Source organism: Bacillus rossius, chromosome 2 (genome assembly GCF_032445375.1).
Source record: "Bacillus rossius redtenbacheri isolate Brsri chromosome 2, Brsri_v3, whole genome shotgun sequence".
NCBI lineage: Eukaryota > Metazoa > Arthropoda > Insecta > Phasmatodea > Bacillidae > Bacillus > Bacillus rossius.
Window position 1 is genome coordinate 33,231,572 of NC_086331.1, and position 26,558 is coordinate 33,258,129.

General features: G+C 37.2%; 1 protein-coding gene across 3 annotated transcripts in view; it reads left to right on the forward strand.

Moving 5' to 3' along the window:
- The window catches only part of LOC134529223 (zinc finger protein 628-like), a 384,650-nt gene that overhangs the window by 149,780 nt on the left and 208,312 nt on the right, over positions 1–26,558 (forward strand). The window contains exon 1 of one of the 3 annotated variants that reach the window (XM_063363098.1): positions 17,724–17,807. The exons of the other annotated variants lie outside the window; for them this stretch is intronic. The gene's annotated coding sequence lies outside the window, so the exon portion shown is untranslated. Of the gene's footprint in view, positions 1–17,723; positions 17,808–26,558 lie in introns of those variants that run through there. 3 annotated transcript variants of the gene reach the window in all.

The window sequence follows — 26,558 nt, forward strand, 5'->3', positions numbered from 1 at the left end:
TGCTTACCATTGTTTTCAACACAATTTTAACATACATATGCAAATAAAAAAATTAAAGGTTTGCAATGAGCAAACAGTGAGTTCCTTAGTTTGTCCTAAATACTATATACTAATTTCATCATCTGTCATGATAATGTCATCTTCAGCATCTTCTCACCTACTGTTGTGTCTTCAAGGATAGAACTGTACCAGCCAAGAAGGGGATTGTCTTTCCATTCACTTCCATAATGCTTACACAAAAGGCTTTCCACATCTTTTAGTTTCTCAGGTTTTATTGGTACTCCAAATTTCAATTCTTGTGGTGTTATGTATGAAATGGTTTTGCCACGCCTGCATATTGATTTAGCAGCTCCAGCATCTATCTACCTTGTAGTTAGGCTCTCCTCTTACGAGAACACTTCCATTTTCTGAACGATGTATTACGAACCGCTTGAACGGAGAAAATTGAAAATGCCAGTTACCAGGTTTCTTTAATATTACTTCAGCTGCACTCTTCCAATCATAAACCTTATAATCTTCTACTGGTCTAAATAGCTGGCCATGCTCCCTGGACAGTTCATAGTATTCTTCAGGAGCAACTATGGTTTCCCTCTTCTTTATCACTTGTTCAATGAGGCCAAAGACTCTATCGGGAGGGATGTATGAATGTCCTGTGATCGGAAACGTCAGTATAATTCTGTTTACATTTTGTGGAGCATATGATTGTAACCATTTGCATAGCATACCGATCATTGAGCTATTTTTGTTCTGGCCACCACAGCCATCACAGTACAGAGACTTACGGTATGTACACCAGCAAGGCTTGTGTTCCTTAGTCGATGGTAGACTGCAGATGCAATAGCATTAGACCCGTTATACCTTTCTGGCTCAGTCCACGTGTAAACATAAGTACTATGGTAATATTGTATGGAGGATGACGTGCCCTGGCATATCGTAAAGTTGTAGCAATAGAGTTGTCGGCTGCAGTAAGCAGACTGATCAGGTAGTTTAGGTAGCACTTGATTTTTTTGGCAATCAAAGCTAAAACTAACTACACCATCTTCTTCTTTCTTAAGCAGTTCATAAAACACTTTTGCTTTGAGCTTATGCATTCTGTATTGAGTAATTAGATCTTGTTTGCTGCCCTGATCATGGGTGTAACTAATCTCCTCTTTCAACCGAATACAGAATAAAAATACATCTGTTGATGGGCAACCAAAACTAATATTGAAGTCCTCAACAAAGATCTTTCTAAAGTATTCATATTTAACTCTTATGCTGATGTCTGAAGCTTGGTTAAAATAACGCCAAAGCTTCTTTATTGTAAGAGAACTCTGCAAATATTGCTGTTTTGATATGCCACGACAGTAGTGCGATTCTAGTAGTTGTAGTGATTGAATGTATGTTTTGACAGCTTGTTTTTTTAAGGCAAATTGTTTGGATCTAACATCACCACTGCGATTTTCTTTTGGTGCACCTTCAACAAAACAAAACCAAAATTAAGTAACAATATTAATGCTATGGCTGAAGTGATAATAAATTAATATAGTATACAACTCCTGTAAGCAATTAATGTTTGAAGTTGATGTTAGATTTATCACTTTGGTATATTTTAAAAACTCATTTTATTTTATGCCTACCCAGTACAAAACCACACGAGTGAAATAGTTTTACGACACTATAATATTTACGACAATATTCATCAATATTGGCCTTTTTATTTTACACAACATTTGTAAATTTATAAAACCTCTCACAGCACGTACTAATGTTTAAATAATGTTAAATGGACAAGACCCGTTTTGACACCACGCATTTGAAAACCTTAGATTTTTAAAGGACAAGACCTATTTTGCTACAGTATTCGGGATGGACATAACCTGTTTTGTAACAGTAGCAAATTTGGACAAGGCATGTTTTGAAACTGTACTGGTATTTTGTGCTGCTTTTAAACAGGGAAAAGAATTATTTTGTTCCAGTTTCTTAACTGTCACTGATACCAACCACAAAGGTGCACCCAAAACCACCATAAACTCGTTTTTCAATTTTTGTGGACAAGGCTTACTTTGCAACTGGCCTACTCACTTAAACGATTACTATGACTTGAGACAGCTGAGAAACATTGAGATGTGAGACGAACGGATGACACTGGACTTGGCCTGTTTAAAATGTTCGCCGAGTATCGTTGACAACTACCTCTTGGTTAAGAGACGCTTGGCCTATACGCCTATCAATGTACAAGACCTGATTCGAAGGTATTTCAAGTAACGTAAAATTAAAACTTCCATGGTATGCATATTGACAACGTATTTTTCTCGTTGAACAGGTATCTTGTGTCTTGTGTAAAGTCGTTTTTCGTACAGAGAATGATTAATAGACTTCACATTAGATAATGGGAAACCAAATTTAAAATCATACCACTGGCCGAGAATATAACCGAGGTGATTTAATAATTATTTATTTTAACACGAGATTTTTTGATGATTTTTTTTTTAATTTTTTCCGAAAATTTAGCGAAAAAATACAAGTTTTAAACATGGCGACCAAATTTCAAGACAACAGTTGACTGTCTGGTAATACTTCGCTCTAACGGGTAAAAATTAATCTAATATGACAGCAAAGCACTCTGGCAGACGTTGTATGTAGGCTACTACATGGCACTAGCGCTCCTGAAAACGAGCCGGCGGCTTCGCTCTCTAGCAGATGATGTGTGTTAACTAACGCTCCTTGTAGCTAGTATTGAAAATAAAGATGACGGCCTCCAGCAGACAAAAACAAGATGGCTGCCATGACGTCATACTGGCTGATGTAATATATTCCTTGGCATTAGTGGTGGGAAGACAGTCTGCCTGTGGCTTCCGAGGAGGAAGGATCCATTGCCATTTTTATAAGAATGACCTCACCGGGTTCGAAGAGAAGACTGCATAATGTTTTTATTAAAATTTTCATGATTATTTTTTTTTATTAATTTCAAATTTTTTACCATTAAAATTAGATAATATTTACGAATTTTCATGATGGCGGCCAAGACGACCGACATTATGGCGGATGGTACTAAATCTAAGGTGGTGGGTGTGACGTAAGCAAGATTTTTTATTAACTTTTTATTCCAATTTTAATTAAGAATTTAATTAAAAAATTACATGTTTATCCTCGTTGGGAATCTAACCTAGGACTGGGATGTATTTAGTAACTAAACATTTGAAGTAAATCATTTTTTTTTTGTATTTTTAGGAATTTTTTGAGAATTTCTTTTTGGTTGAAAATTAAAGAATTTCAATTTTATGGTCAAGGTCAAGGTCATGACCTCGGTGGCTTAGGGTTGCTAGCCTTAAGGCGTCTTAAGCAATTTTAAGGAATTTTGGTTCTTTCAAAGGTAAATGTATTTTGAGGCATTTCGAACTTCGAATTTTTGAATTTTTGAGGAATAAATCGGAGAATTTTCCTTAAAAATTGGAATTTTTTCCTCAAAATAAGGACATTTATAAGAGTTTTGAGTCCTTTTGAGGAATTTTGAAGGTCAAGGTCAACCAAGATGGCCGCCGTTACGTCAGGGCGGTCGGTCATTGAGCTCCTCCTCACTCCACGCTCCTCGCTCCAGCTCCAGCGCTCGAAGGAACCAATATACAGGGTGGCCATGAATATGTGTTACAAATTGATAGAGGTGGTAGATGTAGATGTGTGGAAAACATTTTATTAAGAAACCCATGTCCGGAAATGCATCATTAAACCTGAAAATTGCGAAACAAAGTAACAGGGGTAGGTAGGCAACCTGGCAGGGACGGTGACGTCGGATGTCAATAACGACACATGTGTATCTGTATTTATGCAGGTTTATTCGTACGCTTTACATTTGCTGCTCAAAATGTCCTCCGCCACACCCGATACATACAGTGCAGCGCCGTAACAGGTTGAGTCGCCATCCCTATCAATGTGTAACACATATTCATGGCCACCCTGTATACAACTATATATATATTTTAAAGAAATAAAGTTTAAAATATTCACCACCCTTTTAAACTTTATATGTAAGTGTATATGTATGTAGATAAGTAAACCGTAGGGGGCTAATAGTTAATTCCTTTTTTGTTGGACTGATTTTATAAAACTTACCATAAAACTATACAATGACATGTAATGTTCCCACAAAATATTAAAAATATATTTGTTTTTCCTTTATAAGATTCGTGATACGGTTTTTTATGTTCTTAATATGTGAAGGCAGAGAAAATAAACAAATGGGTTAAGAAACCATACTTTTTAAAATACACGTTCAAAATTTAAAAAAATATATATTTCCGTGTGATAATTAACTAAATTAATTCATCATCAGTTTTCTTGAAACAATACCAGTACCTACTATAAAATCTATTAATTAAAAAATAAACATGTGTAAAAACTTAATATGCTACTCGAATATTCTTTCACATGTATGTACTTTACCGATTATTTTTGTAATTGTTATAACATCTTTTCATGGAGCAATTACTTTTCATACTAAAATGCTTTGTGAATTCACTTGACTTTTTAACAGAAGTCAAGGAGAATATTGTTTTATACATCCGAAAACTATACATTGAATGACAGTGTTACAAACTATTAAAAATCCAGGGTGAGATTTCTATACAGGAATGTTCCTATTCTGAAATAATGCTTCAAGAATTCACTCAACATTCCAGCACCAAAGTGGGGTGGTTTTATGTGTTACATTTTGCTATGCATTGCAGTTAGCCTAAGTGTATAAAACACATAAATGTACAAGTAATTAAAACATTTCAAACATTTAAGAAGTTGCTACATGTTCCAAGCAGAAGTTAAAGGCAGTAGTTTATTATGTAATCTATAACTACTTATAAACTTCTAGGTTGAGAACACGTACATGAAAAAGATGGGCTCGACGTTTCGGTATGCCTTGTGGCAGACATCTTCAACTGAGGGCCTGGTGTTTTGGCACAGTAACTATAAACGGCCATCTACAGTTGGGCTGTGGTTTGTCTCTACGGACGGCCAGGGGTGAACGATTTTCTGGCCAATCATCTGATGTTAATGGCACTACATAAATATTGTGTCGAATCGAAATATCAAGGAATTCAGTTGTAACTCGTCCTTGACGATGGCTGCACATCATTTCCTTGGACATGGCCTTAAATCAGAATTCAAGTAGTAGTCAACGACTACGGCCACGAAAAAAACAACTGCGTTCTAGATTCACGTACTCTATGGTTATGCGTTTCAGGTGCACGTGCGAAACACGTTTGAAGAAAAAAAATGCAAAGAGAGAAATTGTTGACTACCATGCAGGAGTGTCAGTGTGCTAAACGCAGGAAGCAGCAAGAGCGAGCGGAGATCATTCAGGGTGGAGTCGTTTGAGCAGGTCCATACTGGCTCTCTATGTGGGCCGTGGGCCGTGCTGGGCGCAGCAGTAGACACACGCCTTCACCAGGTGGCGGGGGGGAGGGGGTGGAATGAGAGCGAGACGGTGGACTCCGACAGAAAGAAATTATTTCCTTCTAGTTAAAACTCTCTCGCTCCTCGAGGTCTTAACGAACGACGGGAGAAGGGGAAAGATAGAACTCGAGAAATAAAATGAGTAAAAGAAAAAAAGAATAAGAACAAGAAGAAGGGAAGGATACTCTTACATTTAAAGATGAAGAATATTAAAACTTTCAGTGGGGGGAAAAAAAATCAAGCAGTGATTGGTAGAATAACTTATTGGAAAGTTTATTTAAATCTGGACTTAAGTGGAAGCGAAGATAGACAAGGAATTCTTTTAATACATTTTATTGGCCACAATTTGATCCTCGGTAGGATTTTTAACCTAAGTGGCTTATAACGCGTAAATTATTTAATGCTTTCAATTTTCTGTGTGCATATTTTTTAAAGTGTATGAAAGTAAAAGTTCCATCCAGACATAAACTTTCATGCACAATTTACATATTAGAAAAATTCTCATTCCTATAAACATCCCTTTTAATTACTACCCCCAAAAAATAACATATTAAAACCACTCTTAGAATTCCTGATTTTTTTGTACGTTATTTAAGGCAGATTTTTTTGTGTTGTATTTACATAAAACTTGTTATTTTAGACGGCGGGGAACATTTTTACCGAGGCGTATTGCAGTAAACATTTTAAGAATTCGGGTAGCTTTATTAGCGTTTGCGTGAAGGTGAGAGATCTTTACGCGTATCTTTATGACATCGACGCACACGATTTGTCACTTTCAGAGTTGACTGATTATTATTTGCTCACGTCCCACAACGCTTGTTAAATAATTTTGAGCGTACAACTATATATATTACTAGATAATGCCCGGCATGCGTTGCAATGCCACAATCAATTTTTTTTTTGTAATTTTTTAAACGTATACTAAGCATCTCTCTTTATCTCTCTAATTCTCTATCTCTCTATGTATATCTCTATAACTCTCTCTACCTTTCTATTTATATCTCTATCTATATAACTTTCTAGCGGACCCGACAGACATTGTCCTGCCCAAATGTACTTTTTGTGAGATATGGATATGGCGGTAAGTATTTCTACGCTGGACATTTTGTATCTTCTCATTATACATACCCCTCCTCTTGGGCACGCCACTGCCGTTACCAAAAACCTTTCCCATGGTTACGCAGAAGGCAACAACAATGCAAAAGCCCGTTGCCATGGAGGCTAATTATCAACAATGCTTAGTTTTTTTGCTTTTAAAGCGTGTATTTTTAGTTTTTCTTAACTCAGAATCGAGATAAAATATCCAATTGTGAATCTAAACCATCCTCGAATCCTCGTGAACTCACACACAAAATTTCATCAAAATCGCGTACAAACAGACAAACAGAAAAAAGTACTGTTTTATTATAGTAAGATAGATAGATTATTCTTACATGTTCGCATCCATGCAGTATATGAAAAATCAGCATGCATAGCCCCACACCTATAATTATACGTATCTGCTGCCCACGACTTTTTCCGCATGGAATTTTGTATTATCTTGCACCATTTAGAAATTTAAACATTATAACATAACAGTTGATACAGTTGTAGTAGTTTTCTTATGTTCACAAATGATAATTTTTCTCACCTCTATTTCAGTCTTTGCAATAAAAATATGTTACTACCTAAATTTTGAGTAAATATGTTTCTACTTTCAAATGTAATGACGGGAAGACACTTCATAAAATGTCTTTGTCAACCACATTTACTGTTTTTTTCCGTCTCGAGCTAGAATGTAAAGATTGTCTGCATTACTGACCCGCGAGCAAGCTACATACATTTCAGAGAGAGAGAGAGTGAGAGAAAGACACCTATTGAATGTCTATCTAACTAATTTTTTTATGAGAGCATATTTTCATTAAATAAATCATGAAATCATTCAACGATAAAAGCTGTTTATTTAATTAAGCGGACGGGTTCGCTCCAAGGAGAAAATTGACGCGGCGAGACCTCGTGGACATAGAGAAATGACACACACTCACTATTTGTGTGGCTATGAAACATGATTTTTTTTCTGCAATTTAAATTGTAATATACAAAAAGGGTATTGAAAATTGAAACAAATATGGCGACACTATAAACTGTCAGGATCTTAATTTTTTTCTTACTCTCTACTTAGTTCCTTACAATAGCAAAACTTAATGGCTTCTAATAATGCGTTGCAATTTTTGCTTTTAAAGCGTGTTTTTTTAGGTTTTATTAACTCAGAATCCAGATAAAATATCCAATTGTGAATCTAAACCATTCTCGAATGCCCGTGAACTCACACACAAAATTTCATCAAAATCGGTCCAGCCGTCTAGGAGGAGTTCAGTGACATACACACGCACACAAGAAATATATATATAAAGATAGTTATGGGTGTTTGGGGTGAAATTTTCGTGTAATAATAATGACAATCTGGCAAGTACCGTATAATTAATTTACTTGATGTCACGTTCATCAACGCTAAGTCTCATGATTCCCTCGAAGACGCAAATAGTACATATGTATTCTGTTTAGTCAAGATTCCTGTGATATGGTTCGTTAAGAACAAAATTAAAAAAAAACACGTTCGAAACGCTTTATTTATATGTGATGAGTAGTATAGGTTAGTATGTTCTGGCACAGGATTCAGGATGTGGATTGATGATTGTCGGTCCGCCATATTGGATTGTGTCGTCACGGCGGCCATCTTGGATGACCTTGACCTTGACCTTTGACCTTGACCTTGAATTTGATCCTCAAAAATCGCCAAAATCCGCCAAAATTGGGCAAAATTTGCCCAAAATTCCTCAAAATTCGCCAAAATTTCCATTTCTGTGGAAAAAAATTCCGCCAAAAAATCTCAAAAAATTCCACAATTCAAAAATTAGGATTTCGAAAATCCTCTAAAGTCGTTTTGCCCTAGAAAGAACCCAAATTCCTAAAAACGGCTTAAGCATCCTTAACTCAAGCTTCAGTTAAGCCATTTCTAGGAATAAGGATACCATGTCCGCCATATTGGATTGTGACGTCACGGCGGCGGCCATCTCGGACGGTTGTGACCTCGACCTTTGACCTTGACCTTGACCCCGACGCCCATTTTGGATCCGCCATCTTGGATGACGACATTTCGTTTTCTCGATCATTCCGGCATTGTGTTATCCACCATTTTGAATTATGACGTCACCGTTCCAATTTTCGTTACGCCCGCCATCTTGAAAATCCGCAATTTTTATGTTAGAAAATCGGGAAAAATTTTAAAAATCATTAAAAATTTAAATAATCGAATTAAAAAAAACACTGTCGCAGTTATCGTTACGGTCGCCATCTTGGATTATATAAATGTTGCATATTTCGTTACACCCACCATCTTGGTTGAGTACCATGTCATTCTTACACTTTTCGTTACGACCACCATATTGGATCCTATTAATGTTGCAATTATCGTTATGGTCGCCATCTTGAAATTTAGTCACCATCTTGAAATTTAGACGCCATCTTGGAAATCCGTAATTTGTATGTTAGAAAATCGGGAAAAATTCCAAAATTCATCAAAAAATTAACTTAATAGAATTCTGATTGATTATATCGATTCCCGTCCTTGGTTCGAAACCGGTGAGGGCAAAAAATAAAAAAAATCAGATCCTTCTGCCACAGAAGCCACCTACAGACTGACCTACCTCCACCAATAACAAGGTATTTACCATCAGCTGGTATGACGTCATGTCCACCATCTTATCTTTGTCCGCTGGAGGCAACCATCTTGTTTTCGTCTGCTAGAGTGCGCTGACGTCATGTTAGTATAATGTTCTGTTCTCCATACCTTTAACCTTGTATATTAACATTAAACTTTGACCTTGACCTTGAACTTTGACCTTGACCTTGAACTTTGACCTTGACCTTGAACTTTGACCTTGACTTTTGACCTTGAAATTTGACCTTGACCTTGAAATTTGACCTTGACCTTGAAATTTGCCCTCGACCTTGAAATTTGACTTTGTCCTTGTCGGCCATCATGGATCCGACATTTTATGTTCAGTACATGCTACCAGGAGCCACCACCTGCCGGAGTACGCCATCTTGTGTGTGTACTTGTATTATAGAGGACATTCCCATCTGGTTAATTTTATTCTAACCCGCTACAGTGCAGTAATCATTTATTATGGAGGTGCCCCCCGCCATCTTGAAATTCGACCACCATCTTGAAATCATGTAATAATGTAGCTAGAAAAGCGGGAAAAAAATCCAAAATTAATTAATTAAATTTGTAATCCATATAATGATTGATTGGATCGACTAAGGTCCTTGGTTCGATCCCTGGCCGATACAAATCATCTTTAATTTTAAAAAAATACAAAAAAAGTGTTGGTTTAAGAAAATAAAAACACCACAAGTTCTTTTAAAAAAATTTTATTACATAAATTCAATAGGAAACGAAACGTATACACACATTACACACAGGAAACGGAACGTACACACAGTACACACAGGAAACGAAACGTACACACAGTACACACAGGAAACGAAACGTATACACACATTACACACAGGAAACGGAACGTACACACAGTACACACAGGAAACGGAACGTACACACATTACACACAGGAAACGGAACGTACACACAGTACACACAGGAAACGGAACGTACACACAGGAAACGAAACGTATACACACAGTACACACAGGAAACGGAACGTACACACAGTACACACAGTACACATAGGAAACGAAACGTACACACAGTACACACAGGAAACGAAACGTATACACACAGGAAACGGAACGTACACACAGTACACACAGGAAACGAAACGTACACACAGTACACACAGGAAACGAAACGTACACACAGTACACACAGGAAACGAAACGTATACACGCAGTACACACAGGAAACGGAATGATCACACATACAGTAGCGGAAACACACAGGCTTAGTTGGAAATCAGAATACAAGAAATAAAAACATAAAATTTTTACTTTCAATATTTAATTACTTCTCAACATTACACAACTACAAGTAAAAGAAGCCATTATTGTATGTAGCCAGCTTTCCTCAGTTCCTTGAGTATGAAGGATATTTCTTTGATGCACGAATAGTTTCCTGCACAAAGCGAGTCATGTAGAAGTCTTAGCCGGTCAACCAATATGTTTGGATCTTTCCATGATGTGTAATCAATCTCTTCTACCACCATCTTACTTGCTTGTTTATTATAAATACTGTTAATATCACAATCGTCCCAGTGATCATAATAAGCATTATCGGATTTATTTATTATAACACGACGTTTCCATCGTTTCTGTCTCAGGACATCGCCACATTCTTCGATCTTGTCAGCTCTAGGTGCTTCATCACAGTCAATGCCTTTGTCAACAGCTACAGAGTCACTATAACAATCACTGTAGAAGACATCCTCTTCACCCAGATTACCGTATGAATTCGCTATCGATGATGTCGAAGTGTCTTCATCGTCTTCATGCTTCCTTTTTAGGAGTCCATCATTTTTACAAAGAATGGAGGATCTACCGAATATAGGCTTGAATGTATTCTCACCTTTCACGGCGTTGATACTTCCATTAGTTTCAGTCTTCCCGAAGCCATTAGCAGCCTTCAATTTATGTTCTTCCTCACGATCGGGTGAGCTAATACCATCACGTTCAGGACAAGGAAAATTATTGTCGTAATGCAGATCACTCTTCTTTAGTCTAGTGGATCCATCGGTGTCCTCTATGCCGTAAGTAGTCTTGACTTTACATGTTATATCATGTCTTTTTAAGCTGTCAATTCGTGTTAACAACCTGCTACAACGATTACAGCTTAACATGTTGCGTAGTGGGTTTCTAGCACAATCATTCTTCTCATGACGTATAGCATTCCTTCTCATGACAAAATCCTTACCACAGTATATACAGCGGCTTCCTTCCGATTCAGCTGCAGATAACAAACCACGATCCATTGTAGCTTCTGTGACTAATGCCAGATGCAAACTAAGAGTTTTAAATTAGATCCAATACTTAAATAGAAATTTTTTCATATTTCATCAGCGAGAGTTAATTTATCTCATACAAAAGTACTTGCTGCAACTAGTTCTGCTTTTCAACAACAGATGACGTCACGTATTGCTTGCAGGTAAATAATATTTAGTTCTTTAATGCAGGATGCGGGATGCTCACTAACGATCGTAAAAGAAAGATGGCTTCGCTAGACTCCAAGGAAAAGGAAGTTCGTCTTGCATGTTGGTGCTCCACAGATGTCTCATGGCGTAATATTAATTTGACTGAGTAATGATATTTTTTAATTCCACATGATAAAAATATTACAAGTTTTGATTTAGTAGCAGAAATTATCGAATTAAATGTAACTCCAAATAAAATGACATGTCTCATTAAGAGTAAAACTCCTTCATGGAGAGATCGGTTTCTCAGAATAGTCAGATACACTTAAAGAAACCACAGGAATGATTGCAAGAACACGGGAAAAACCATCAAAATATTGACAAAAATAATCAGGAGCACAGGAGAAAACCATCATTATTTTGATAAGAATAATCAGGAGCACACGGAGAAAAACCATCATAATATTGACAAGAATTATCGGGAGCACACGGAGAAAAACCATCATAATATTGACAAGTATAATTAGGAGCACACGGAGAAAACCGACATAAAATTGACAAGAATTATCGGGAGCACACGGAGAAAACCACCACACATTTTCTATGATATCATAAAAATAAAAAAAATAAAAATTGAAAAATAAAAATAAATTAATAATAAATTTAAAACAAAAAAAATCTACAAAAAAATACATAAAATTCTGGCTTGTACTAAAACTCTATCTTTGCTCAACAATGATAAGTTTACAAGCTAGCAGAATCTATTTATGTATTTTTTTGTAGATTTTTTTTTGTTTTAAATTTTTTATTAATTTATTTTTATTTTTCAATTTTTATTTTTTTTATTTTTATGATATCATAGAAAATGTGTGGTGGTTTTCTCCGTGTGCTCCCGATAATTCTTGTCAATTTTATGTCGGTTTTCTCCGTGTGCTCCTAATTATACTTGTCAATATTATGATGGTTTTTCTCCGTGTGCTCCCGATAATTCTTGTCAATATTATGATGGTTTTTCTCCGTGTGCTCCTGATTATTCTTATCAAAATAATGATGGTTTTCTCCTGTGCTCCTGATTATTTTTGTCAATATTTTGATGGTTTTTCCCGTGTTCTTGCAATCATTCCTGTGGTTTCTTTAAGTGTATCTGACTATTCTGAGAAACCGATCTCTCCATGAAGGAGTTTTACTCTTAATGAGACATGTCATTTTATTTGGAGTTACATTTAATTCGATAATTTCTGCTACTAAATCAAAACTTGTAATATTTTTATCATGTGGAATTAAAAAATATCATTACTCAGTCAAATTAATATTACGCCATGAGACATCTGTGGAGCACCAACATGCAAGACGAACTTCCTTTTCCTTGGAGTCTAGCGAAGCCATCTTTCTTTTACGATCGTTAGTGAGCATCCCGCATCCTGCATTAAAGAACTAAATATTATTTACCTGCAAGCAATACGTGACGTCATCTGTTGTTGAAAAGCAGAACTAGTTGCAGCAAGTACTTTTGTATGAGATAAATTAACTCTCGCTGATGAAATATGAAAAAATTTCTATTTAAGTATTGGATCTAATTTAAAACTCTTAGTTTGCATCTGGCATTAGTCACAGAAGCTACAATGGATCGTGGTTTGTTATCTGCAGCTGAATCGGAAGGAAGCCGCTGTATATACTGTGGTAAGGATTTTGTCATGAGAAGGAATGCTATACGTCATGAGAAGAATGATTGTGCTAGAAACCCACTACGCAACATGTTAAGCTGTAATCGTTGTAGCAGGTTGTTAACACGAATTGACAGCTTAAAAAGACATGATATAACATGTAAAGTCAAGACTACTTACGGCATAGAGGACACCGATGGATCCACTAGACTAAAGAAGAGTGATCTGCATTACGACAATAATTTTCCTTGTCCTGAACGTGATGGTATTAGCTCACCCGATCGTGAGGAAGAACATAAATTGAAGGCTGCTAATGGCTTCGGGAAGACTGAAACTAATGGAAGTATCAACGCCGTGAAAGGTGAGAATACATTCAAGCCTATATTCGGTAGATCCTCCATTCTTTGTAAAAATGATGGACTCCTAAAAAGGAAGCATGAAGACGATGAAGACACTTCGACATCATCGATAGCGAATTCATACGGTAATCTGGGTGAAGAGGATGTCTTCTACAGTGATTGTTATAGTGACTCTGTAGCTGTGGACAAAGGCATTGACTGTGATGAAGCACCTAGAGCTGACAAGATCGAAGAATGTGGCGATGTCCTGAGACAGAAACGATGGAAACGTCGTGTTATAATAAATAAATCCGATAATGCTTATTATGATCACTGGGACGATTGTGATATTAACAGTATTTATAATAAACAAGCAAGTAAGATGGTGGTAGAAGAGATTGATTACACATCATGGAAAGATCCAAACATATTGGTTGACCGGCTAAGACTTCTACATGACTCGCTTTGTGCAGGAAACTATTCGTGCATCAAAGAAATATCCTTCATACTCAAGGAACTGAGGAAAGCTGGCTACATACAATAATGGCTTCTTTTACTTGTAGTTGTGTAATGTTGAGAAGTAATTAAATATTGAAAGTAAAAATTTTATGTTTTTATTTCTTGTATTCTGATTTCCAACTAAGCCTGTGTGTTTCCGCTACTGTATGTGTGATCATTCCGTTTCCTGTGTGTACTGCGTGTATACGTTTCGTTTCCTGTGTGTACTGTGTGTACGTTTCGTTTCCTGTGTGTACTGTGTGTACGTTTCGTTTCCTGTGTGTACTGTGTGTACGTTCCGTTTCCTGTGTGTATACGTTTCGTTTCCTGTGTGTACTGTGTGTACGTTTCGTTTCCTATGTGTACTGTGTGTACTGTGTGTACGTTCCGTTTCCTGTGTGTACTGTGTGTACGTTCCGTTTCCTGTGTGTACTGTGTGTATACGTTTCGTTTCCTGTGTGTACGTTCCGTTTCCTGTGTGTACTGTGTGTACGTTCCGTTTCCTGTGTGTAATGTGTGTACGTTCCGTTTCCTGTGTGTACTGTGTGTACGTTCCGTTTCCTGTGTGTAATGTGTGTATACGTTTCGTTTCCTGTGTGTACTGTGTGTACGTTTCGTTTCCTGTGTGTACTGTGTGTACGTTCCGTTTCCTGTGTGTAATGTGTGTATACGTTTCGTTTCCTATTGAATTTATGTAATAAAATTTTTTTAAAAGAACTTGTGGTGTTTTTATTTTCTTAAACCAACACTTTTTTTGTATTTTTTTAAAATTAAAGATGATTTGTATCGGCCAGGGATCGAACCAAGGACCTTAGTCGATCCAATCAATCATTATATGGATTACAAATTTAATTAATTAATTTTGGATTTTTTTCCCGCTTTTCTAGCTACATTATTACATGATTTCAAGATGGTGGTCGAATTTCAAGATGGCGGGGGGCACCTCCATAATAAATGATTACTGCACTGTAGCGGGTTAGAATAAAATTAACCAGATGGGAATGTCCTCTATAATACAAGTACACACACAAGATGGCGTACTCCAGCAGGTGGTGGCTCCTGGTAGCATGTACTGAACATAAAATGTCGGATCCATGATGGCCGACAAGGACAAAGTCAAATTTCAAGGTCGAGGGCAAATTTCAAGGTCAAGGTCAAATTTCAAGGTCAAGGTCAAATTTCAAGGTCAAAAGTCAAGGTCAAAGTTCAAGGTCAAGGTCAAAGTTCAAGGTCAAGGTCAAAGTTCAAGGTCAAGGTCAAAGTTTAATGTTAATATACAAGGTTAAAGGTATGGAGAACAGAACATTATACTAACATGACGTCAGCGCACTCTAGCAGACGAAAACAAGATGGTTGCCTCCAGCGGACAAAGATAAGATGGTGGACATGACGTCATACCAGCTGATGGTAAATACCTTGTTATTGGTGGAGGTAGGTCAGTCTGTAGGTGGCTTCTGTGGCAGAAGGATCTGATTTTTTTATTTTTTGCCCTCACCGGTTTCGAACCAAGGACGGGAATCGATATAATCAATCAGAATTCTATTAAGTTAATTTTTTGATGAATTTTGGAATTTTTCCCGATTTTCTAACATACAAATTACGGATTTCCAAGATGGCGTCTAAATTTCAAGATGGTGACTAAATTTCAAGATGGCGACCATAACGATAATTGCAACATTAATAGGATCCAATATGGTGGTCGTAACGAAAAGTGTAAGAATGACATGGTACTCAACCAAGATGGTGGGTGTAACGAAATATGCAACATTTATATAATCCAAGATGGCGACCGTAACGATAACTGCGACAGTGTTTTTTTTAATTCGATTATTTAAATTTTTTAATGATTTTTAAAATTTTTCCCGATTTTCTAACATAAAAATTGCGGATTTTCAAGATGGCGGGCGTAACGAAAATTGGAACGGTGACGTCATAATTCAAAATGGTGGATAACACAATGCCGGAATGATCGAGAAAACGAAATGTCGTCATCCAAGATGGCGGATCCAAAATGGGCGTCGGGGTCAAGGTCAAGGTCAAAGGTCGAGGTCACAACCGTCCGAGATGGCCGCCGCCGTGACGTCACAATCCAATATGGCGGACATGGTATCCTTATTCCTAGAAATGGCTTAACTGAAGCTTGAGTTAAGGATGCTTAAGCCGTTTTTAGGAATTTGGGTTCTTTCTAGGGCAAAACGACTTTAGAGGATTTTCGAAATCCTAATTTTTGAATTGTGGAATTTTTTGAGATTTTTTGGCGGAATTTTTTTCCACAGAAATGGAAATTTTGGCGAATTTTGAGGAATTTTGGGCAAATTTTGCCCAATTTTGGCGGATTTTGGCGATTTTTGAGGATCAAATTCAAGGTCAAGGTCAAAGGTCAAGGTCAAGGTCATCCAATATGGCCGCCGTGACGACACAATCCAATATGGCGGACCGACAATCATCAATCCACATCCTGAATCCTGTGCCAGAACATACTAACCTATACTACTGTGATGCATTTCAAAGCAAAGCTTCAATTGGCTTACTCTCATATAATATTTGATGCTTGTAATGCCAATAGGTTTTGTTGTTGAACTAAGCATCTTGAAACCGAAACGATTTACCAGGAGATTTGCTTCACGGAGATAAGCGAAATTCCAGTGATTATAACGTATTAGGATGATGGGCACTGTTAGAAATTACAGTAAATTTCCGGACTTTCCAACGAAGAATTCACCTCAAATGTATGACGAGTTATTCGTAATTTAAGATAACTGTATCCTTGTATAAATTACGCTGTATATCAAATTCCTAATTCAATTTTTCGGCATAAAAAGGGTAAACGCACATGTAGAAGAAATAACTGTGTTTTTTCAACTGTGTTTTTTTATGAGTTCTGATCAGTCTTTTAATGTTTTTCATACATATCAAGAAGATTCTTGTGGATTCATTTTATAAATAAGTGAACTTTGTAACCGTAAATTTACAAAGGATAACTGTATTGTTATGAAGATCCCTGGATATTTTTTAACCAGCGTCTTTTGTAAATTTAAGGTGAAAATTTCTACAAGTATGACCATACTAGATATAGGCATTTGTTTTCAATGGCTATGCGTGGAAAAACTGCAATTTAAGGTTAAGTGTATTTTTTTTTTAAATTTTATCATCAATACTATTGTTACGAACGTGAGCAAGGCTGCGTCACGTGCAGGTGCAGAGCTAGCTGGTTGACAGGTGGCCACTGAAACATGAAAGGCGCTGCGCACACCTAGGTCGCCATTTCCCCCCTCCTTCCCTCCGCTCCCCGCGGCGTTGATAGTTTGACATCCGAAACCTCACAGCTGCGGAGTTACGCGAGCCGCCGACATGTGTTTCGAGAGATTTCTGACGTCGGGTCGGCGCGGAATGACGCGACTGGCCCCAGCCATGCTAGTGAATTCGAGAAACGGCGCCTGTGATACATAAGCCCGGGACGCCAGCCTCCGAGGGCAGTTCAGTTCAGTGGAGTCGGGAGTTTTCCCGCGGCGGAGTTTCCGGGCGATAGAGCGGTGAAGTCCCTGGACGAAGGTTCCAGGGCGAAGAGTTCTGTTCCGGGCGATAGTGTCACGGGCGCGGCGGAGTTCCAAGCGAAGTTCCGAGCGAGGCGTCGAGTGGGATCTCGGCGAAGGGGAAGTGCGACGGCGGCGGCGGAGTGCGGCGACGGAGTCCTGCGACGGTGGACCACGAGGGATGCTGCGGCGAGAGTTGCGCCGGAGGTGTAGCCCAGCGAGGTGAGCGGTGTGTAAAAACGAGTGACTGAGGAAGCAACATTTTTAAGTACAATTGTTTAATTGGCATTTTTAGATTATTTGCTAGTAATGTAAATAGTGGCAATAAATAAAACTGTGTGTGTAATAAAATCTTTAATTGGGCTATCCTTTACGAACCCGGTAAATCGTAACACTATCATTTAACACCATACACCTCTTGCATTAGTTGACTCTGTCGCTAGTATTTCCAACAGATATTCACTTAAACTAGGGACGTAGCAAGTGGCGCAATTGTTCTTAATTATAATCACTCCCGCGACTTTATGCGTAAGTCAAAGTCGGCTGGAAAACGTTTTTGGGACCGAAAAACAAATTCAAGGAAGTTATCGTGTTAGGATTTCAGAAACCGTTGTTTACTAATAGCAACAACAGGGAAATGAGAAGGATCCTTAGAAGCAAGAAAGGGTGGCGAACAGTAGATGATCGCCCAGCAAGGAGGGGGGGGGGGGGACACCAGAACTGATATGCCACTGCGACGAATATATCAAAACCAAAAGGAGGGGGGGAAATGCGCCATTCTGTTTTCCCTCATCCCAGAGAACTATTTTAAAAATCCATTTGTTTTATAAAATTACCCGCGTTTTGTGCACGCAGGAGGAAGGAAATCTCAAGCGAGAGTTATGGTCGTTTGTTGGCCGCGGGACGAGGGAAAAAGAAGCGCGGAGCAGGCGAGGCCGCGCCGGCGACGTGAGCAGATAACGGCATGAATTGATAACGGTCGCGTGGAAGCGCGCAGAACCAACGAAAAACGCAAAGATATGCACAGGAAAAAAAACATTCTAAAGAAAAAACCGAGCCAAGTATATTGTTGAAGCTCAAGAAAGTGTATCAAATCTTAGTCACACGGGTTTAAATCCACAATTTTTTTTTTTTTAACGGGACCTTAACTTAATTATTTTTTTTTATTTTAGTTACTCCAATATTATAAAAGTATAAAATTTTACAAAAAAAAATATTTATTTTTGTCATATTCTGTAGTAACTCAAACAAATTCTATCATAAAAAAAATCATAGAATGAGAGAAAGTTTTCTAAGAAAGGAAAATGCCGACTACTATTAATAAAAAAATACTATTAAATTTTATTTTTATTTTTAACCAATTTTTGATATGGTTAGGCCTATTTTTCATTATAATTTCATTATTATTTTATTTTTATCCAGTTTTACCTTAGGAATAAAAGCCATTCGTAATGCATATAATTTTTTTTATTATATATAGTACTGCAAATTACTAAAACAATTCGCTTTTTTAAGTTTTTAACGAAAGGAATTATTTAATTTACTTAATATGTACATCACATTTATTAAAAAAAATTCCTCACGAGAGTGAAACAACTAAAGCGGATTTGAGAAGAAAGTCATACAGTCGCTCACTCTGTTCGTTCCTTGTTATTACTTGACAAATGTTTACGTACTACGTTCGTTGGGATCGCAAAGTCGTGACGCTCATGTGGCGAGATGGTCCGCATCATGAGTCACAACTTAACTTTGTGATCGTCCAGTTTGTGATCAAAGTGTTCCCGTACCCATTTAATTACCTTGGAGTTGCTTTCTGAGCATGACCGCCGAATGTAAAAAAAAAACAGTTGCTTTGATTGATGCGTTGCGGAGCACATTGGCTCTCCTCCGCTCTCGTTCGTTCACCTTTGACCTGGCTTGCCGTAGAGTTTTTTTTTTCTCGGACGATGAGCTAAAATTTGCAACTCGTGTTGAACGGATAGGGTTACCATCAACTACAATTGACCTTTATTTGTTCTTTTTAGAACTGATTCCGTGATTAACCGGTCTTTAAACTCTTGCACGTTTGCAAATTCAATGCGTCAATACCGCTTTCTTTTTTTTCCTTCGAAACAACATGCGTAATGTCAATGTTTCCAAGCAGGTGATGGACACACAAAGGGTGGTTCAGACTAAGAGCAAGTCAGTTCCTGTGAAGTTACCAGCCGATTAAGTATGCCGTTGGCACAGTTACGCACGGGGATAAAACATACCTGACGTATTGCCTTAGTGGTCAAAGATTTCGACTGGTGTGCCAGAGGTCCCCAGTTCGATTCTCCGGCTGGTTTTCAGGATCGCGTGTTTAGTGTTTCCGTTCACCTCCGTACCGCGGAAGGCAAAGGGAAAACCACCGCAGTTTCACAGTGTCATCTATCACATCGTAGCGATTGGCTAGGAGTTTAAACCCCAGACTCGGGTCGTCGAAGTACAGTCGAAAGGGTTTCTGAAACCGCGAAACTTCCCTGGCGATGTGAGTAACTCCCGGAGCCACCACAGCAGCCGGCCGCACTCAGACCTCGGAAGGATTCCGTAAGCGCTCTTCGCTGGAAGAAGGACCTGGTAAAGTCCTTGTGCGGCGATGGTAACATGCATGGGTGTAGAAAGACAAGTGTCGAATTCAGTCGACAAATCAAAAATTTACGACGTGTTTTTGAGGGACAAAGCGACAAATTTTACTATCGAAACCAACACCGTCTCCTAACAGAGACCGACTTGAGACTGGGGCTTTTTTTATTGGACAGAATTTACAAGACTGTCGAAAAATCTCCTTCTTTGGCAAGTTTAAAATAATTTATTGACTATAGTATATTTCAGTTACAAGTTTATTTTTCTGAGAAGTTTTTTTTTATTCAGTTCAAAAACTGAATATTTCCCATCATACCTCTGGCTCAGGTAAACATAGGTTAATCCGTCAAAAAAATTTAATTTGTCATAGATTGGACTACTAAATTCTTTCAGTGTTGATCTGGTGGAACATTGAGGACCTTTTCGTCCGTCTCATTGATTATTTAGAAACTACGAACACCAACACCCGGATAATCTCTGCGCTGTTGCGAGTTAATTAAATATAATGTCTGCTGAAACTGTAAATGAAGGTGTTTGGGGTGTGATCAAGCATGATTTTTGTGGCAACGCTAGAAAACCGTCTGATTTTTTTTAAAATTCGAGTCTTTTTTTGCATTAGCATTTGTTTTGCAAGCCGGAAAACAACAGGGCCTGTGACGGAAAACATGAGTGGTATGTTTCTCCTTCACCCTCCACTGATTTCACCCCCACTACTTTTATTTTCCCGCTTCCTTCCCAGCAAACTCCCCCCCCCCCCCCTTCCCCACTTACCGAGCCGTGACCTTGTCTTGGCTCTAAACCTCGCCCCTTCTTTCCACCCTCTGGATTCAACCCTTTCATGCCGCAAAACCCATTCGGGGAAGGGTGGGAAGAGGTTTTTTTTTTTTGGAAGGGGGGGGGGGGAAGCACCGAAGAGGGCTGAAGACTCGAGGGGTGCAGAAGAAAAAGACGAATATTACTCCGTAAGCGACTGCGAAAAAAAAACTCATGCTAGTTTCCTCCACACGACTCAATTTCCATTTTTTTAAAAAAGGGTTGGTAATCGTGTACAGTAATAACCGCATTGGAAATGACCCTGATTCCTCTAAGGTACAGTTATGTTGCCAGTGAACTGGCGAACAAGAACATTTTCCTCGAACTTTAAAACCTTTGTTTGAAAAAACTATCTATAAAATGTATCATATTATATTGTGGCAAGGGACGCTAAATGTCAGCAAATTGATGATAATTATTTTAATATGTCATCACACAAAAAATCGCTTCTGTTATATAATAACCAATCACTCTCAATATATTTATTTTCTGCGACACTAGGAAAAAGCAAGAACTGCAGTAAAAAAAATGATGATAAACACGTTGCTATGCCAATTTTTTAGGTATAATGTCAAGGGATATAGTGTAAAATGTATTTTTTAATTGTTGCAATAATTTTTCCCAGCTAGTTTCTTAAACAGTGTAGATCAAATGGTGATTTTATTTTACTGCACAGGCTAGACTTATCAGGATTTTGGAAACTTGAGAATCAATAAGTTATTAATCATTAGTTTTTATTCAGGCCAAAATTTCACTCTAAAAATAATTTAATTTATAAATTATTTCCAAATTACTTATAGTAATATTTTCTTTTAAATCTACAGATACACAAGTGTGAATTACACAATACTTTGGTGTAAATTGAAACTAATCGAATTTGCAAACAGGCTCACAAATAATGGAAAACATGGAGTTAGAGCAAACACTTTGTACATACTACAAAGTGTTTTACAAAATGTACGGTATTTTAATGGAATCTGTACAATGAAATTTTCTGATAACTTTTTCCCAGATATTTTCTTTGTAAAAAGTACTCATATTTGACTATGTAGGAACCAGTAAATTTCTCAATTTCAGCGACCTTCACATAGAAGGAAAATATTATTCGTCAATTTAGAAAAAAAAACATTTAAGCTTCTTAAGGAGGTTGCGTGTGGTAGGTTTTTTTATTTGTCTCCTCTTCTTACCATTGACCCAAAGCCTTCTAGTATGTGTGAAGCGATATCTGATCGAATTGCTGATACAGGTTTCAACGTGTTCGTCAAATCAGTGCGAGGAATGTTGAAAATTGGGCCACTGATAGAACAGAGGCGTGCAACAATTGTCAAATTTTTGGCGGCCCAGTGGAACCAAGCGATAAAAGATCTGCAAGACTGTTTGAAGCTTGAGTTTGAGCATAGAGCGAAGGGCCCTTTCGGTTGCGTCAGTGTCGGCACTTGCAGGAGAATTGTAGTTGATCTTTGGCCTTTGACCTCGAGCCGATGTGGCGGTGGCAATGAGCGGGTGCCTGCGAGAGACAAGGAGGTCGTGCGAGCCTTCAATTAGGCACCGGCCGCGCGCTCGGGGTTGAACCGTGCAGGGGAGCAGTCAGGAGGTCGAAATGTCGGAGCAGCGACTGCCGTTCGAATGACTTAAACCGATTTAATGGCTGTCCACAAAATGACTGTCGGTCTACTGCCTGTCAAACAAATGAACTGCCTGTCAACAACCTGTGACCAGAGTTAAGATGTTTTCCCGAAAATATAAACATTCAAGTTGTCGGTCAAATGAATTTCGTTCAAAGGACTGTCAGTCAAAAGACTTCGCCGTTTAAATGACTGTCGGCAAATGCCTGACGATCTACTGTCTGTCTGTCAAATGAGTGCCTGTCAACTTCCTGTTGTCAGATTTAAAACATTTTCCCCGAAAGATAAATATTCGTGTTGTTGGTCAAAGATTGTCGGTAAAACAACTGTCCGTCAAACAACTTGACCAGTTAAATATATGTTGGTAAAATTATTGTCGTTCTATTGCCGGTAAGTCAAATGACTGTTCGGTCAGCTGCCTGGTGAAGAAGTTGAGACTTCTTTCCGGAAAAATAAATATTCGGGTTGTCAGTCAAATTAATAACGGTCAAACGACTGTCGGTAAAATGACTTCACCGGTTAAGTGAAAAAAAAGTGTCGCTCTTCTGCCTGTCGGTCAAAATGATTTTCTGTATTTTGTGGCTGCCCCAAACCCTACACCACCACCATCAGAAGAAAAATAACAATTCCGTGTTTTTTCGAAACATTTAATTAAAACTTCCCGGGCTGAAAATTTTTTTCGTGACTGTAAAATATAGGTTTTGAACAAACAATCAGACTCTAAACGCTATGGATCCAATTAGAAAAGGTATTCTCTAACCAATTTCAAGATTCGGAAGTGTGAAATGGGCCAATGAGAAAAAACCAGCTGTCTTATTAAACTTCAGTTGCTGATCGCGATAAATGACCACATGTCCACGGAACATAATATGCGTTTTAATTTTCTTAGTCAAAAGCGGAACTATATATTTTTCCCCACCGATAAAAGTAAAAATATTTAGCAAAAGAATAAACGACCTTTAGACTTGTCTATCAGATGTTAAGTTCCAAAACATGCTTAATCTTCTAAATTATAACTGAATTTCTTCAAAACAGTCAAAAAAGAATTCCAGTCTACTATTTTTTTTTAAAATTTTGACTAGCCAAGACACCTGAAGTGAGATATAAACTCTTGTCAATAATTGTGTTATATCCCAAACACTTAAAATCTCACGTTTCCATACATTACAAACAAATTAGTTCACATAAACTTGCTGCCTTACACATAAATACGACGGGAATTATGAAGCTTGTTTTGGCGTCGCCCTTAGCACCATTTAGTTGTTGCAAACACAATCATGAATTCACGTAGACAAGGCTCTTAAGCTTACAAATTCTCCATCTATTTCTCTCTTTCTCTCTGTTTTACAGAAATCGAGGAACCGCTCTCACAGACTGAAGCCAATGCAAGAATGCCAAATTTCCGGCCTTCTAATATGCTGTAAACACCATCCGTAATTTTACAAAGAAACTCCTTTGATATTTTTTGCCAAAATAGTTTCATGTAAATCTACAAATGAAACATGTAAATTATGCTAAGACAGTCCTGTGGGACAATGATAACTACTACTTTTACAGAGCAAGTACATATTTTAGTATACCAAATTATGATCCACCCGCAGCTGAAACATTATATTTTATGACCTGTAATAATGCATTGTCTGTCCACTTGGTCTAGTGGTTAGCGTGTCCGGCTAGTGGGCCAAGTGTCCCGGGTTCGAATACCAGCTGGGGTGGTATATTTTAACCCTTCTGCCCCAATTCAGGACTGGGCGTTTGTGATGTCCCTTTCACCTTTCATCTCGCGGAAGGCAGTGGTAAACCATCGCAGAATCTTCTTGCCTCGGCCAACATTGGAATGTCACGCCTGTCGTCATCCTGATGTTGCCTGTGCTACTACACCTAGTAATGGACGAAAACTACTAATTATTCTTACGTAGAAATGAATTAAGAAAAACATTTTCAGCAAGTATTTTCCAAAGAATCCCGAAATCAGTAAACATTTTCCTACTGTTTATTCCTTTCTCACTAACACTTTGTCAATTTTTTTTACTCGTGGCTATGAAATGTCACACATATTTTAATTTGACAACGAGATCATGTGACATATTATTATAAATTTTTTTTCAACAAACTTATTTTAGGTTTATGATCGCTCACATGATATTCAGGCAAATAATTGTGTTTTTAAGAAAAAATGTATTAATAAAATCACGTTACTCACAGGAATCTTAAATCGAGTTGCACAGCAAACCCGTGAAATTTTTCAATATCTACAACTTTGGCTTCCAAAAGTTTTAATTTTACCATAAGCAAGCTTTGTACTTTATTGAGCATAAAGTTTGAAAACCGTACAACAAACTGTGTACCTTTTGGAAAGAACGATTTAACACTTTAATCATTCACCACACCGGCAGAAAGTATTTCAAATATTAAAAAAAAAGTAATTCGTTGATTTTATAAAATAAATTTTTTTTTCAGGGTCATTCTCATTTGTTTTATATACAATTATTGTTGTCATTTTGCACTGAATACCTCTGCTTTTCATCTTGATAAATAAATTTTTTACTCCTTGACTTTGAAATAGACAACAGATGAAATGAAGTATTTTTATTTCAGTACTTTTTATTGTTATTTTCTAATTCAACAAAAATAGCTTTCTCAACTATCTCTAAAATTCTGGCTCAGGATTTTCATCTTTATAATCCTTCCGTTGAGAACATTTAAGTCAGTATGTTAAGAGCTTTAGAAATAAAATTTTATTTTATTTACATCTCAGTCCCTAAGTAAGTCTATCTTAAAAGTTTACATAGTTTAACATGGGCATTAATTTATTAGAACTCTAATAATTTTTACTTTACAGGTAATCACGCAGTCATCGTTGGTGCCATCATTTGCCATGTATTATTTCTTTCTCTTTCAGAGTTTTCCTGTTGCAACTAACTTGCTTATTAATATTTGTTGATGATTTTTTTTAGGAGAGAGACATTAATAGTGATGCTTGAGGGTATATTTTGTGTAAAAGGTGGTGTTCCCGCAGTCCTTATACAACTAATTTAGTAATTCTTTAATTTCTACGAATTATTACTTTTTAATAATTTTATTCATTCCGGATGCATATCATAAAGCTACAATTAATTATTGTTTAAAAATATTAAGTTAAATTTTAATAACGTATCTGAATAAAAGTTGAAACTTAGTGATACGTTTCACAGTTTCATGGAAAGTTTTAAAAACTACAGACGAAAAAGTTAAGAAAAATGAAACTGAGATATTTTTAAATCTAAGTGACCAAAAAATATCATTTTCGTAAAATTAAATAAAATTTTAAAATACAATTTCATATTTTTTATGTTTTCAGTTTTAAATTTTCGTCCTTTTCTGTTTTATGATCATTTTCACGATGCGTCTAAAGAACACATTATTTCGCGATATAGTGTGGTTATCTGCTTGTTCTTCAAACTCCAAAAGGCATGAATGCGACATTCTTTATTTGACTAGGTTTGAGTGGTATATATCTATTGGCAAACATTCACCAATGCAGTTCTTTTACTTTGTCTTTTCAAGTCAGAGATATGAATGGCTTCAAGCATAAGTGACCACATTAAAGCTTTTAAAATGATTAGAGTGTTAGGGAACATTCCAGTAAACTGTTAAAATTTTTAATTTCATATTTTGCGAGGAAAACTGATAAGAAACTATCCAGGTATCTGTGTCAATTTAGGTATATATTTTTAATATTACAGGACCTGTGTTTAAGCTACTTTGTTTCGCCAGTAACTCACAATTATCAGGTTATATCATTAGCAAATATTTGAATTATCTTGGTAAGTCTCCAGAAAAAAACACTCTTCTTCCTGGCACGTGTATGCTTACCTTGTTCACAACGGAGAACGGAAGTCGGAAGTCAGAGTCGGTCGTAGTTTCATTTATTTGAGGCGCGTTCTTCGTT